This window comes from Pocillopora damicornis, chromosome 14 (genome assembly GCF_964200805.1).
Source record: "Pocillopora damicornis chromosome 14, jaPocDami1.2, whole genome shotgun sequence".
NCBI lineage: Eukaryota > Metazoa > Cnidaria > Anthozoa > Scleractinia > Pocilloporidae > Pocillopora > Pocillopora damicornis.
Genome location: NC_142683.1, coordinates 1,034,302 through 1,049,462, shown reverse-complemented (window position 1 = coordinate 1,049,462; position 15,161 = coordinate 1,034,302). Strand labels below are relative to the sequence as shown.

Here is a 15,161-nt window from a genome sequence, read left to right as displayed (position 1 = left end):
GCTTTAAAAAAAGGTTCCATGGTGTTAGGAACTGTTACCAGCAGAATTCAAACCGTGAGAGAGCCTTAAAAAAAGTTTCCCTGGTGTTAAGAACTGTTACTTTTAAATCATCACATCCAAATCTGGCTCGCAGAGGAGCACTCCGGCTTTGAAAAAGATATCGATTTTTCTTCCGCGTCTTTATTCGTTTTATGATATGGAGGTGGAGCGCGCATTGCGTTCGTTATTGATAACTCAATAATTATGAACTTAGGATATGGTTTCAAATGGCGTGAAAAATGTAGATCGATCCAGCGTGACTCAATGTGGTGTGTCAACATTTTGCCAGTTAAATCTAAACAATCGAGATGGCGTCAAATCGCCGTAGCTTCATTTTCTTAATTTTTTATATTTGCTGTATCAAAAAATGCCTTCAAAAAAAAATTTACAATCTTTCTTATTCTGTTACGAACATGGGACTACCGACATTGCTGATCTTAGTCGCATGTATGCGAGGCGCCTGCCACATATGAACTTTGTAATGTCATTGTGCACCAAATAATCTCTGTGGCTTAGTGGTAGTGCATCGGAGCGTTGAAACCAAAGGTCTGATGGTCGATTCCTCATAGGAACCTAGAATTTATTTGTGTCCTTCGCTCCCGACAAGACAAAAATATATATATTATGCTATTTCTTTACTAAGCTCAAAGTCTAACATCTCTCTTAATCTGTGTTCAAAGGTCTTCATCTCACCCAAGATGCGATATTTGCCATTACTGTATAATTTATTTATTTTTTAGCTAATCGCCTATTTCAATCTAAATGTCGTTAAACCACTTGTGGTTAGAAACGTCAGAGGAAATACCTGAAGATAAGAATTTAAACGAACGTGACGTTGTAAAGATTAAAGTATTTTTTCCAGAACTTGATGTAGATATGCTAAGCTGACGGTTGATTTAATGGAGTTTTCTTTGGGCTTTTGTTCTTGGCAGTTATGTTGTTTGGACCCGAATTGAAAGTCGAAGAAAACGGAAATCAAATATTGGTTTTTTAACGTTAGGCTTCGGCTCCTTTGCATACAATCTCATGTGGGTAGAGAGGGTAGTGGTTGCATATAATCTTCTGGATGATATGAGTTGGGTAGGGTAGGGAAATAAGTTATTTCGACCATCTGTTAAATCATGAGGGCTGGGAGGGTGGTGTAGGGCTATAGACCATGTGCTGTTGATGAAGGCGATGCTCTTTCTATGAAAATGATATGTTTTTGTTCAAACATGAATCCATAAGGTCACAACTGGGAGCTGACACGAACACCAGAGAATTATCTTCAAGCGTCGAACACGCGAACCATTTGACAGGTTAAGTCAAACAGAGACTTGTCGGGTGCCTCTGTGTCATGTTGTTTTTTAGAAATAAAATTTTAAGGAGTATCTGGGCGCCCTTTTCAGTGTAGGCTTTTATTAAGCGGCCCGGGATCTAAACTAATTGAAAATGGCTGATTAACACAAGATGTTTCTCTCCCGCTTGGTTAAAAAAATACTACGCCTTTGGTTTTTGCGACTTCGAACTAAAAGCCTTTTTATGTTTCCTTGTGTGTGATAAAATATTCCCTGATCTTAAATTTCACCTGTCGATGAGTTATCCTCCCGCATCGAAGGAAAACACCGATGTTATCACTTTGCAAAGGAAATTGAGGCTCGTGTATATTCTAGTGCTTTCACAGAGGGGGAGGAAATAGTGTAATTTAATTTTAGAACGTTGTCAAATTTTACCTCTAGAAAGGTCTGTTTATAAAACACGTTTAAGACTCTCATTAGCTTGGAAATTGTCACTTTAGTGGGCAGCCTTCCAATTTTAATTTCTTGTTTTTCCATACAAGTTTGGTGCGTGTTCTCAATGTTGAAATCTGTATTAAAATCAGAAGACCTATTTCTTCAAAACAGGAACATTTTGCGAACGATTTAGTCACTTGTCGGCTATAAATGAACTAAGGTTATCAAATAGAAGAAATATTTCCTCTGCCTTTCAGGCTACTTAAATCGAACCGTTCATTAAAATTAATAGGGTTACTGCGCTTTTTTTGTAATTTTTTTTTAAAACTGCATCTCAAATTGACATAAAGCTTCGGGCACACGTCACGAGCCTAAGTTATAAAGTTTAATCGCTTTCCTCATTGGAAGGTTTTTATTTGTAGAAACTCCCTATATGCATATCTAATGTTTTGCTAGTACACCACATTCGATAGGTGCTAACGGCCGACATCGCGGATCTAGCAAATTCTCGCCTAGGACTCATTACCACAAAAGGTAAAAGAAAAAACCAAACGATTTACTTCAGGAAAGTCAATGCTACGGGCATCAAAAGGTAAGCCTCAAACATGTAAATACAGCCTTTAATTTTTCATTTATTTAATTTGTGTGCGTTCTATGAATGAAACAGCAGCATATTGCTCTGTGACCTAAATCGTTACTTTCCTTAATCGTTACCTTCCCTTATGAGAAGACTCTTAGGAGAAAGAACAGTTGGACGCGTTAACTCCCTTTCCCATAATTCTAACGATCCTAACAGTTTCCTCGCGTCACTTCCAGGGGAAATACTATTTCCCCTAGAACTGAAGGGAGAAGAACTGTCTCCGTCAAATATCAAACGTTTCTTTCCACTTTTATTAAGATATTTATATCAATTGAAATATCTATTTTTGAAGTCTTTTAGCACACGTATCAGTATATTAAACAAGGAGGGAAACGAAGGTCGAAACATAGCATACGAAAACCTGAACTAAGAGTCTTGTCCGTAAAACCCTCGACATATAAAACCAAATAATTTTTTTTTATTTGCTCAGTTTTCTTCTTCCGCGTTGCCAGTGCAACAGTATTAGTAAAGTGAAGATCACTAGCTTGTGCGTGAGTCGCTTATTAGAATGTTGTAAATAACTTGGGAGGTGAAACCATTTTTGGCGGAGTTGTTTTGATACAATTTGCGGAGTTGAGAAGTTTCGAATCACTATATGTTCCTTTTTTCCTTTTGAATTTTTGCCGTTGGCGTGTTTCCATTTTATGGTCTGATACACTCAAAGCTAATTTGTTTAGAGATTTCGGTTTCCGTCTTCCGGCCTTGAGATTTATTTCAATGTCTCTTAAGTAAGATCACCGAAAGCATAGAGTTTTAGGATCAATATCAGTATCTGGGCAACTTCCCACCTACCCCTCCCCTAACCCAACATTAACCCTAAGTTGTTATCAATTGACTGTTGAGTTAGGGGAGGGGTAGGTGGGCAGTTGACCAGATACTGATATTGATCCGAGTTTTATCCACTTCACGCCATTGAAGATATCATATGGTTACGCGTGGATACGAATGTTATCTTCAATTGTTGATGATATCTCTCTCTGGAAGATAATTCCGTGTCCGCAAGCGAACATGCAATATTCTATTTAGTCTATGGATATGAATGACATCTTTAATCAAATACTATAATTATTAAACACACCTTAAAGGGCATGTAAACCCAAAAAACGTTCATTTTCTTTTCACATAGATGTTTAGTAAATATATCAAGTACACCAAAGGTACCATTCGTTTATTCTCAAAAGTCCATTTTCACTTTGTAAAAGCTCTTACAAATTCGAAACATTCGCCATCTTGAATGGCGCCATCTTTCCTGTGACGTCATGGGTGGACCCTCCAAAGTCTCGTTTTATAATCGCGTGAGGCACGAAGGAGTCTTTTCTACAGCCGTTGTTTGCTGGTCTCGTCATGATTTTTTTACTTACAGTTTGCTTCAATATGTTCAATTTTTTCGTAATGGTGAAGCGTTGTGTCGTCCAGTTTTGTACTGATTCAAACAAAACTGGGCATACAATGCAGATATTTCCAAATGACGCAAATCTGAAGCGACAATTTGTGAAATTTGTTCAAGTGAAAATAGCCGATTTCGTCGAGCCGTTCGAACGTTCTGTTGTTTGTAGCAGTCATTTTTCTTCCTGGTGCTGTACCGACGATTCAGGCCTCACCAGAAGCAAATTATTCGGAAGTATAAAAACGACCCATACAGTCGGCAGACGACGAGGATTCGGAAGTGGCCGACCGAACTGAGAGAGAAGTTGAGCTCTTCAAAAGTTATGCGGGTATCAGCGGCCATCCCGAGGGGTCGACCCCCGGGCAACCCAAGGGCAACCCACGGGCTTAGCAGGGGATTTGTAGCAAAGGTATGCCCCGCACGCGGGGCATTAGAGCGCTTTTGCGTTTTTGGCAAAATACCCCGAGGCCATACCCACGGGATTTGCGAGCGGATAAAAAATTCAAGACACTCGGCGATCCAAGAATCTGTTCATTGCATTTTAAGGAAAGCGACATCGAGATTTCAATTTCATACGGTTAGTTCGCATTCGAAGCGTCTTGCCGATAGGAAGAGACAGTGTGATGAACAACCGCAAGCCAAGAAAGTTTGCCCCAGAAAGCTCGAATTTGAGGACTCCATAGAGACTTGTGTGGATTTTAGTGCTGATGTGGCTTCAGTAAACCATGATCACTCGTACTTTTGCATCGAGGAACAGGCAACACCGACTATATGTTGCCCAGGTTGCTCCAGGGGTGGGGGTATTTGTCCCAATTTTTTGCCCTACCCGAGGGGCTTTAGCATGTATTTGTCACGGCAGCTGTGACAAATGCCCCTGGGTGCCCGGGGGTCGACCCCTCGGGATGGCCGCTGATACCCGCATTAGAGGTCAACAGAGAAAGTACAAAATCGCTTTACATGAAAACGTTTCGTTAATTAAACAACAATAGCTTTATTGGTTCTCTAAAAACATCTTTTTTCTCATCTAATGAAATATTATGGGGAAGCCAGTTGTTCGGGAGCCAGCGCTGAGCCCGTAAAAGACACTGACATGTCTGAACCTTCGCCTGAATTCGAAACACGTATCAAAGAAAGAGAATTCGTTGATATCAGTGTGTAATAACGTGATCTGGAATTTTGTCGGTTCGATACAAAGAATTCTATACAGGATCCCATAATCAACCCTTATGTTCTATAAGAAAATCCAAGCCAGCCCCACTTGGTGCTTCCTTTGAGAAACCCTGCAGAGAAACAGCAGAAGAATTTGTGTCACGGTTTTCACAGCAGTGAAAATACATTCAAAGGTCAGTAGGACAATATTCATCATTTTGAGTACAACTTAAAAGATCCTGATTTCAGCTTGCAAAACTATCTTTTCAATATTTCAAATCGAAGCAAACACAAACAGGGTTGGATAATTATGAAGGCCACACAAGGAAATGTACATGATACAACTTGTTTATCGATAGAAATGCTTCTGAGATGAAGGATATTGTTTACCGCACAAGATAGCACAGCGACCCTAAAGTGTTTGCCGAGATATCCCCAACACCAACGAACAAGCTATCTGAAGGCAATTTAGCGAAATTTCCTGCCAGGAAAGAAGCGAAAAACAACTAGCTCTAGTACTGTATTATTAAATCAATGGCAGAAACAACTCAAGTAAATCGATCTCAAAATGCAACAAAACAGATGAAACAGAAAATATTTAGCTTAGTCGTTTCCGGTGTGATTATCTGTGCTTTGCTGCTGCCTGTACGCGTACTTGGCCGTCTCCAGCACCCAGAAATCGAGGCAAACTGACTGAAAACCTGGATGCTCAGTGATACAACTTATCTGGGTTTCAGGCCATTTTGCCACAATTGCCCGATTTCCGTACAACAAACACTTTCATGAGTTGTCAGCATTGCGGTTGACAAGTTCCACACTCGCACCTTTGATAATTTTATACAAAACACTTTCAGAAGCTCAAGTTAAAAAAAAATTCTGTTGCATTCCTTTAGATTGTACCCTCGCTTTATTGCATTTTCATGTTTAATACAAATAAATCACAAAGTAAATTAAATACCAGTCTGAGTTTCCGAGACGGTCGCATCGCTGTCGACATGTTCTGTACTGTCTTCGTGCGGATCGCTTCGGTGAACCCTACGCGGCTCATATTGTTAAGGACGTGGTCTAGACTCTCCTGAAGATTCTGGATTATCCCCAGCGCTGTCATGTACTAAGCTTAAGGCATTCGAGTCGCTATCTTCTGAAAAAACATCTTCCGAACTACCGCTACTTACACGAACTCCCACACCAGTTCTACTGGGGAATATGTGTTGCGCAATATTTTGGTTCCACCGCTTACGTCACGACTTCTCGTTATTGTTTTTACCGGAAATGGAATTTCAGTTGAAAATGCCGATTTTCTCCTAAAATAAGTCGAATTGGACAAAACTAATTTCAAATTTGTATTCTACGCCACTTTTTACATAGTATAAGAAAAACATGTATTTTTGGGTTTACATGCCCTTTAAGCTCTGAATGCAAAGATCATGCAGGTTGCTTGCGAACTCAACCCGCAGAAAATTTACTTCAAATTCCAAGATAGAAATGAAACAGTTTCTCAAATGGAAGATGTTTTTCTCTTAATGAAAAAGGATAATTGAACCTCTAAAAGGTCGTATATTACCGCAAAAAAAGGAGGCTTCAAGATGAGTAAAACCGCCATGTTGATAAACCCAGTTAGTGCGGACACGTTGTTATCTTTTCAAGTGATGATGTAAATGCCACCTAAAGATGCTTTGTTTTTGAAAAAGAAGAGACTCTGCTATTTCATGAATACCTGTGTAATAAATCGTCGATATTTGATAGAGGCACGACTGAAAAGCCTCAGTTTAAATTTTTATCCGCGGCAACCATTTTTAATAAGTTGTATCGATTTGGTCGGCCGGTTTAAAGAGATTAAGCTGTAATTTCTCCTTACAATATCAATACATTATCTAGGAAACAGTTAATGAGAATGGAAACACTCATCAGCTGGATGTTCATATCCTGATGGGACAAAAACTTCTTTGTGTTACCTTACAAGGAGGTGTATTAGGGCAGGAAAGGAGAATTCGGTTTTAGACATGCATACATTAACACCTATTTAAGCAACTGGTTTACAGGTAAATACGCACTTTAAATCATTGAGTTAAATAATCAATATTCCGGCCAATAATTATTATGTATATAAATGAAAACATTAGTTTATTTCTCTAGTAGTTGTGCCAATTAAAACTAGTTTGCACTAACATTTTTGCAGTGTGGAAATGGTTCAGAAATGAGTTACTTGTATGATAATCTTTGCTACACTTTTCTGTTTAGTACGGGAACCCATCATAAAATGCTCACCTAACTGTAAAGTAAGGGTTAACCACAGGCTAACCAACTCGGGTGCAATAACCACAAGGAAACGTGATCAAAACCCGGCCACAAAAACCAAACTGGAGTTCATTGAAACGAGAAGTAAGCATCCAGTCCGTTCAAAGTCTTCCTAAATTGATCACCTTTAACCCTTTAGCTCCTGGAAGCGATTAACATGTAACTTTTCCCTGTAATAGCGAAACAATATCCAGCGAAAAGGTCATGTGAATACTCAAACTTATCAGATAGAAGTTGTTATCTAGATCTACCACCAAATTCTCGTAACTCATTTACAAGGAAATGTGGGAAATATGTAGCAGCTAGAGGGGAGAACTGACCATCAGATCTTAGGAGTTAAAAGAGTTAAATTGTAATGCGGGCTCATTGTACATGCGCAATCATACCCGAATTGTTGCTAGGAAATTTCGAATAATATCTTTCAATATCTAGTGTCGAGTTGAAATATTTTTCATCATTTAATTAATTTTTAAGCATTTTCATGAAGACGAACTTGTTGTATAGAAATCAATTTACTGAACGATCTTATCGTAGTATTTTTTTTTTACCTCGCAGGGTTTTTTTTATTCTTTATTTCTCTCAGTTGGGAGCAGGTTTCGTTTTGCATAATTGCAACCCACAGAAGGCAGTTTAGTCATACACTATTTAGTTGAAAGTTGGATATTTCTCTTTATTCAAGAACAACTAGAAATGTCATTTTCATTTTATGACTTGATTTTCGAGACGGAATGTGCAAACTAATTAAAAACCTGGAATTAGAGCGCAGGTGCGAGAGAGGATTATTCTAAGTGTCGCTTTTAAGAGGTGGTAGAAGAATGGGAATTTTAGCCTTCTGCACTGACTGTACAAAATGATGTGCTGGGTGCTATTAACTTATAAATTTTGTATTGCCTATGTATTTGTGTTGCGGCTGCAAAAACTTCTAGAGACAGACAATAAACGATTAACATTTTTTTTAAAATCTGGAGGGGCTTAGATTTGGATCGAGTGTGGGTGTTTTTGGCAGCCGGTAGAATTCTGTACGATGTAGTACAATTGGACTCGTTAACAGTTTTTGAGAACAGTTTCTTTGTGTCCATATAATGGCAAAGGTAGCGTGTTGTCTGTAAAGTGTAAACACATCACAGACAGATTGTGGTTCGTCTAAAATGCAAAATTCACCACGCAAGGAAACCGCATTTGCCATAAATAACAAAACACAAATCATAACGAGATGAAAAACCATTTCTGTGCAGGGCATCTGTTTTTTTCCAAATGAATACAGGACGGATTTTTTTTTCTTTTTTTGTAGTTCATCACTGGCTCTATAAACATTAGTGAAACGTGTATTGAATTCATAATGGAAAGCGCTTGTGGATTTTACAAGTATTTCGTTGCAACTAAGAGAGGGAAACTCGGATAAATTCCGTTCAAGACTGATTGATGTTCCATTTTGACGCCATAAGTTGCTTGTGTGGGATTTTGAGCTGAATGAAACAGGTATAAAAAACGGTTCATCACATAGCGTGCGCGAAAGCAAATATTTATTGCTTCACGTCACTTTTCAAGTAGTTTTGAGATCAAAGTGTTTGTTATATTATTTGTAAAAGTACGCTCTTACTTAATTTTCCGTCCAATTCGAATCAGATAAACAAGATTATTTTCGAAAAGTGTGTTCCTTTAAAAATTAACTCCGTGATTTTTTTATCCCAAGTGAAAAAGCAATAAACCGAACATAAGTTATTTTAAATTTGAGCACATTATAAGTGAATATTTTTAAAACGCAGTAAGCAATTACTGTGTATGTTCATATTTAATATGCTTTGAAGTCCATACTTGACTTCTACGACTTACTCAGTCCACTTGTCATGTCAAAAATAATACATCAATTCCAAGACTTTTTGAATGCTACATATTGCTGCTTAATGAAAACACCTTGCTTTTACGAAAACATTTTCATGACAAACACGCAATAAGGCACTGTCTGGGGCATGGTAGACCCAGCAGTTTAAAGTTAAGGAGATTAATTGTAATCCTTCATTTCTCCGAGTTTTTACACGCCTTATTTTTAATATTTGGTCTAAACAGATAATATTTAAGATTTTTCCCACGCAGTTTTCCTCCGGCAGGTTTCCAGGGGAATGTTGCAGATGCTCATACGAGTATTCTCTCTAAACAGAAATATATTACTGCTTCAATGACACTTTTAGGCTTTACAAATACAGACGATTTTTGCTGAGTTAAGAAACTGCTCTTTCACCAGAATGCTAAATAAGTAAATAGTTTCATTGATATCATAATTTTGCAGTTATCGTGCGAGGTTTTCGTTTACACCGAAAAATTAAGACACTTTCTTTCAACGTACACAACGTGATTAAAACATTACTGAAACGTTCTTGGGTGATTTATTGAAGGTTGGCAACCACACTCCTTCTGGAAGTTTCATTGGTGGCTGCGAGAACCAATCAAATCCACTTAAGAGGTTTGGCGGTGCTACAAGGTTTTCCTGAGCGCGATAGGAAAGAAAAACAGTCAACCATTGAGCTCTGGAATTAACACATGCGAGGACATTCGGTGGGTATATTTTTTACTTTAAATATTAGTTCTTTTGATTATTTAAACAAAAAACGACATGTTATCATTGACTTATTCATTGATTTATTCTGTATCTTCAAATATTGGCGCTTTTTAGAAAAGTTTCACGCTGTGCCGATCCTTAGGGAATTTTACGCTTCAACTGTTTGTCAAGAGGTTAGAAACCTTAATATGATGGGTCCCCGACTTTTTCGGAAAATATAAGCGCGTTTTTATCCAAACCTTTTTTCCGACCTTTAGTAAAGTTCTTCAGAACGCTGTTTTTTCCTAATATTTATGTTAAATCTCAGATGCAAAGTTTCCTCGTTTTCTTGTGTCTTGCTGGGTTTTTAATTACATTTTCTTTTACCAAAAAGGGAAAGATACATTTTCGTTGGGTATCGAAGTTTCTGTTGGTTGTACAAAAATCTCTCTTCGTCTGTGATAAAAAAAAATTGTCGTATTTCAACCCATGTCACTTACATGCCTTTCAAGTAAATCTTATATTTCACTTATTTCCCCGACTGATATTTTACAATTGTTTACTTGGTTACTAGCATGAGATAAGGAAATATGCCGCCTTGAAGTCGCCACATGTAAAAATATTCGCTAATTATTTTACGACCAGTTGTCGCCTTTGATTAACAGATAGAAAATTTCTAAATAATCTGTAATTAAACTTGAAAAGTCTAGTTAAATGAAAACCCATCTCCTGCAAAATCTGAGGGAGGGATCTCGGTAAGTCTTGTCTCTTTTTTGCCTGCAACTTGTTTTAGTAATTGAAAGGATTTTAGGCAATGGGTAATTATTGCCTTTACCAGGTTAAGACCCCGTGTGGTTTAATTTGTTTTGACATCAAACACTTTTCATTTTTAAATTACACTGTTGAGATGCTTCTAGTCAGGCGAGGTGTCTCCCCGCTCAATTGCACGGAAAAGAAATAAAAGCTCCTTGCAGACAGCTGAACCCATTTAGTACTTTGACATCGGTGGTAAGTCCAATACTTGTGACCAGCCGCAAAACATGTTTACGTTAAAAGAATTTTTATAGTCTCAACAACATTATAGAGACGTGGTTGTATTCAAGTACGCGGACAACGATGCACGTACGCAATATTGAACTAATCGACTTTTTTAAGTCAAAAGATTATGATTGAAACTTGATTATCATGTGTAGTCGCTTAACCCCAAAGCTAGTCATTAAGGTTTTTGTCACTCTGGAGCACATGTGTTGATCAGGAAGTTTAAACGATTAGCGTAAGTGGTAATTATAGACTTAAAGAACTAAGGATTGGATTCAATTTCATTTCATTGCATGTTACGAATTTTATAAGATTTTCATGAAAAATTTTTGTTTCCTTCTCTAAGAACCGAGATTAGGTTCACACAGAAGGAACTTTTACCCACAAATTATACACGTGTTTTTTCAGTTTTACACAATTTGTCGTAATCCTCCACAACAATTCACGTTAAGCTGACACCCGGGGATTAAAAGTTTCATTGTCTCTGCTTATAATGAATTAGCTTAAAAACACTGGAGCGAAAAAGCCGTGAAAAATAAAACCACTTTCCGTTTTTGGACTTGGTGAGATTTTTAAGCTCTAAATGCAATCGTCATTCAAAGTTCACACAAAGAAAGCAACAATTTTACGGCTTAAGAATTATCATGCAAGTTTCGCTTTCCTATGTTGCGTGCTTAATTATGTATAAGGCGCCTCCCTTGACCGTATTTACTTTGGTGAAAATTTAAAAAAAAACTTCAAAAAGATGCTAAAATTGATTAAAAGGACAGCAGTTCAAGTGCTTTACCCACAGCGAGACACATCGGTTTTTCTTAACGTCCATCTTCTTTTGAACTCAAAACGAGATATGCTCACTCCGTTGAACGAGGGTGGGGATTTGTGAAACTTGACGAAAATCGTTGAGCGATTCCAAGAAGTTGTTAATTTACTTTATAAAAAATTATGAACATTGCAAATAATTATCAAAGCACTCGAATGTAGTCACCGAACCAACGCTATAATATCATGACTTAAAGAGGATAATTTTTGCACCCTTAAATTTATTTTGTCATCAGGATTTGAACAGATCGCTGTTTATTGATGAAAACAAGTTACGTTTGTTGTACGTGAAATGATTTAATACTTAAATTTCAAGTGTTGGAAATTGATCCTAATTTGTTCGTCAATGTATTAAAATCCGACGCCTGTACAGCGTTAGACATATCAATGAATTGAAGCTTTGTGGAAACATCGCAGTTTGAGTCCATGGCGGGCTTTAATTAACATTTTCTTCCACACATAACTCGTTGTTCTCCCATTTTTCTTCTTTCTGTATTCTCCAGATGGCATTTACACTTAGAATTTATTAACTAATTAGCAATGATTTCTGAAGAGACAACTGAACCATGTAACTTCTCTCGTCTTCGTGCCAAATTTCTCGTTCCTGGTCTACGATGATTTCCAGAGGGCAATAACACCTCTTACAATTTGGCAACAAATTTACGGTGATTTTTGGAGACAATTGAACTAGTGGAAAACTCAGTTCTTGAAACCCATTAAGCTCTAAAGTAAAACTTATCTTCACCTGGCCTGTAAAAGGTGCAGTGCTTTGTTATCATAAAAATCATGGTGTGATGCGAATGACAAAACTTCAAAGCTTTCTTTATTAGTGGTGATACATTGTCGAAAGCTGTGAGTATTTTCTTCGAGCTTATACTTTAGTTTACTATGTTCAATAGTATCACATTTCATTTTCATCCCACATATCATAGATTCGTGTTTAAAAAATCTGTTCATAATATTGGGGGTTTGACTTAAGTGAAAATAATTACTTCAGAAATTAAACCTTTACCCCGAGGGTTCGTCCCTACTCAGTTTTCTTTTATGTAAAATTGAACACATTAAAAATAATATTTGTGAAGTCACAATAGTTGGAAAATTGGTTTTTTGTGGTCGAACTGCCTTATTAGTTTCATATTGGGGGATACACGTTTATTTTTTTTCGATGTTTTTTTACAGCCTGTTTGAAAAAAAAAAAAAGTTTTACCTATCCTAATTTTCTAGAGTTTTCTAATTAAAATTTTGCCATGGGTAATTCGTTGGAAAATTTTTGTCGATCGTCTAGTACTCTCATCAAAATACATCTATTGTTGAATTTTAAACCATTCATTAAATTATAAATACAGCTGGATAAATTGTGATATGATATATTAAGTAGAGTTGATATGAGATCGTCCCATTCATATGGCTGTCGGGAGACGTTAATTTTTTAAAACTGCTTTTGCTATTAATGTTCTGCGTTACTTTTGCAATGAAAGTTCAATCGAATTTTTTGCGTGTCTTGGAAAATTAACGGTTGCAAGCTTCTGGTTGAGTTTCGATTTTTGTCAGTAAATTGAATTCAATCTACACGTTTTTAGCAATATATGAATTGTTGCTATAGTAACATAAATGCAGATTGCGACAACAATGAGGAGGATTTCAAAAGACATAAGTTTACAATAGGATTCTATGTGAAATTTCCAAGATGTTCTATGTACCTATTTGGTTACTGATTTCCTCTTTAAAAAAATCGTTCTCTTCATGTTCAACAAAGTTGTGGAAACTTCTGGAGTGACTTTTAGTAAGTGAGATGCCATAGCGTTGTTTTACATCGATTTAAAGCCTTTTTACGTTTTATTAGAAGGCTGCAATATATTTTGTACATAATTTTTGCGACACAACAATAGCATCCTCGCAAATGGTCATAAATCGTCTTTGATTACATTCCTCATTGTCAATGATATTTACAGTCAAACAATGGGTTGGACGATCTTTTTAAAGAAGACCGTCCAGAAAATGCAGGTCGTTAAAGATGGATCCATCCATTAACGTGCTTGTGAAAACCAAAATAGATAAATTCAAAAGAAGATGATTGCATCAACTGGAAAATTTCGATATGAGCTTTATTGTCTGATCTTTGTTTTAATTATGTTCTCGACGAGACAAAATTTTCATCATGTGAATCTTTCTTTAACTAGAAAACATTTTAATTTATCCATGAGAATCAGTAATTAAAACTATATTTATACAGATATTTTTCATTTCGCCCGTGCAGTCACCTTCATTTGGTTGTTAAAATAATTGTGATATTAGCGTTGTGTCAATTGCTTTGTGCCAGACATGAGTCATAGTGATAATTTTGCTAGAGGAAACTTTTAATTTTCTGCGAACTCGGAATAAGCAAATAATCATAACATTTATAAGCAGCTGAAGGTAAAACTGACATCCGCCGAAAGCAAGAGGGTGTTGAAATGTTCAAAGATTTTCCGATGTCCATGAGTTTTGTTGTATGCCTAAGTTTTTGCAATATTGACAATTACATGGAAACCGAACAGCTTTTGTCTAAATTGATCGCGGAATAAATGGGCCAAGGCAAGTGATTTTCCTTCATTTCCAAGCGAATCGTCAACCAGTGATTTTCATCGCCAAAGGTAAAAGCATGAATTGTTACTTTCACATCGATAGATGCTCAGATCAGCTGTCAGTTGTTCACAAAGACATAGATTATAGCTATTGGCTAGTAAATGTCTTCTGTTTTATCCCTTACTTTCGTACATTATTGACTTATGGATACAGTATTGTTGTAAATATCCTTGATGTTGATGATCTTATTCGCTAATTTGAATACTTGGTATTTTGAAAAACATTTCGACGAAAGATAGATAACTATCCTTAAAAAGTCAAATGTGATACCAAAACCATGTGTTGCGGTGCGCGCACTGAGAGCACACTGCAAATTAAAATGCTCATATTCAAACTGAACTAAATTTCCAAGAAACAGAAATGTGAGCAGTTCTCATAATGCTTTCAAAATCATTGGTGTCTACTAAATTAAATTAGATATCTTTCCCCTTTTTTTTCCTTCTCTTAAAGAGGGCTTTACCAATGAAATTCTGTATCGCGAAAAGTATCATTAACTTTCTTTTTCAGATTTTTTCAGTGTGCCGCAAAAATAAAACAAAAAAAAATTAGAAAAAGGAACTGTCGTTTGATTTTAAATGTTCGGATAGAACCAAAATCCAGTCAAGCCACGATTGTGAAGTGAGCTGCAAGAATTTTTTGTCATCGATTGTCATCGAAAGGAAATCGACTTAAGCGTTCGATATCTCTTTAGCTTTTTATTTTTTTTAATGTTTTATCCGTCACAGTTACCCGTCTCCGAGTTCACAGGCCAGTAATAGAATTTTATGGTAAAATTCTTCAGATTTATCATTCGTGTGAGGCGAGATAAATCTTGACGTTCGGGTTGCTTCATTTCAACAGAAAAGCCTCAGGCAAAAATAAGCTAGCCTTTCATGGATGACAGAATTATAATACGGTTCTTAGTTTGAAGTAATATTT

At 36.7% G+C, this 15,161-nt stretch overlaps 1 protein-coding gene and 1 long non-coding RNA gene across 10 annotated transcripts in view; one reads left to right on the top strand and one right to left on the bottom strand.

Moving 5' to 3' along the window:
- The window catches only part of LOC113671545 (neuropeptide Y receptor type 2), a 44,188-nt gene that overhangs the window by 11,649 nt on the left and 17,378 nt on the right, over positions 1-15,161 (top strand). For 3 of the 9 annotated variants that reach the window (XM_089194180.1, XM_089194183.1, XM_089194181.1), the window contains one exon: positions 9,619-9,778. The gene's annotated coding sequence lies outside the window, so the exon portion shown is untranslated. Of the gene's footprint in view, positions 1-2,077; positions 2,344-8,437; positions 8,705-9,618; positions 9,779-10,650; positions 10,770-13,286; positions 13,402-13,942; positions 14,341-15,161 lie in introns of those variants that run through there. The other 6 variants (XM_089194182.1, XM_027187767.2, XM_027187772.2 and 3 more) reach the window with 6 other exon arrangements.
- On the bottom strand, positions 4,745-6,162 carry LOC149033899 (uncharacterized). The gene is made up of 2 exons (XR_016183001.1): positions 5,886-6,162; positions 4,745-5,058 (listed from the first exon to the last, which is right to left on the bottom strand). It is a non-coding gene; the product is annotated as an uncharacterized LOC149033899 (long non-coding RNA).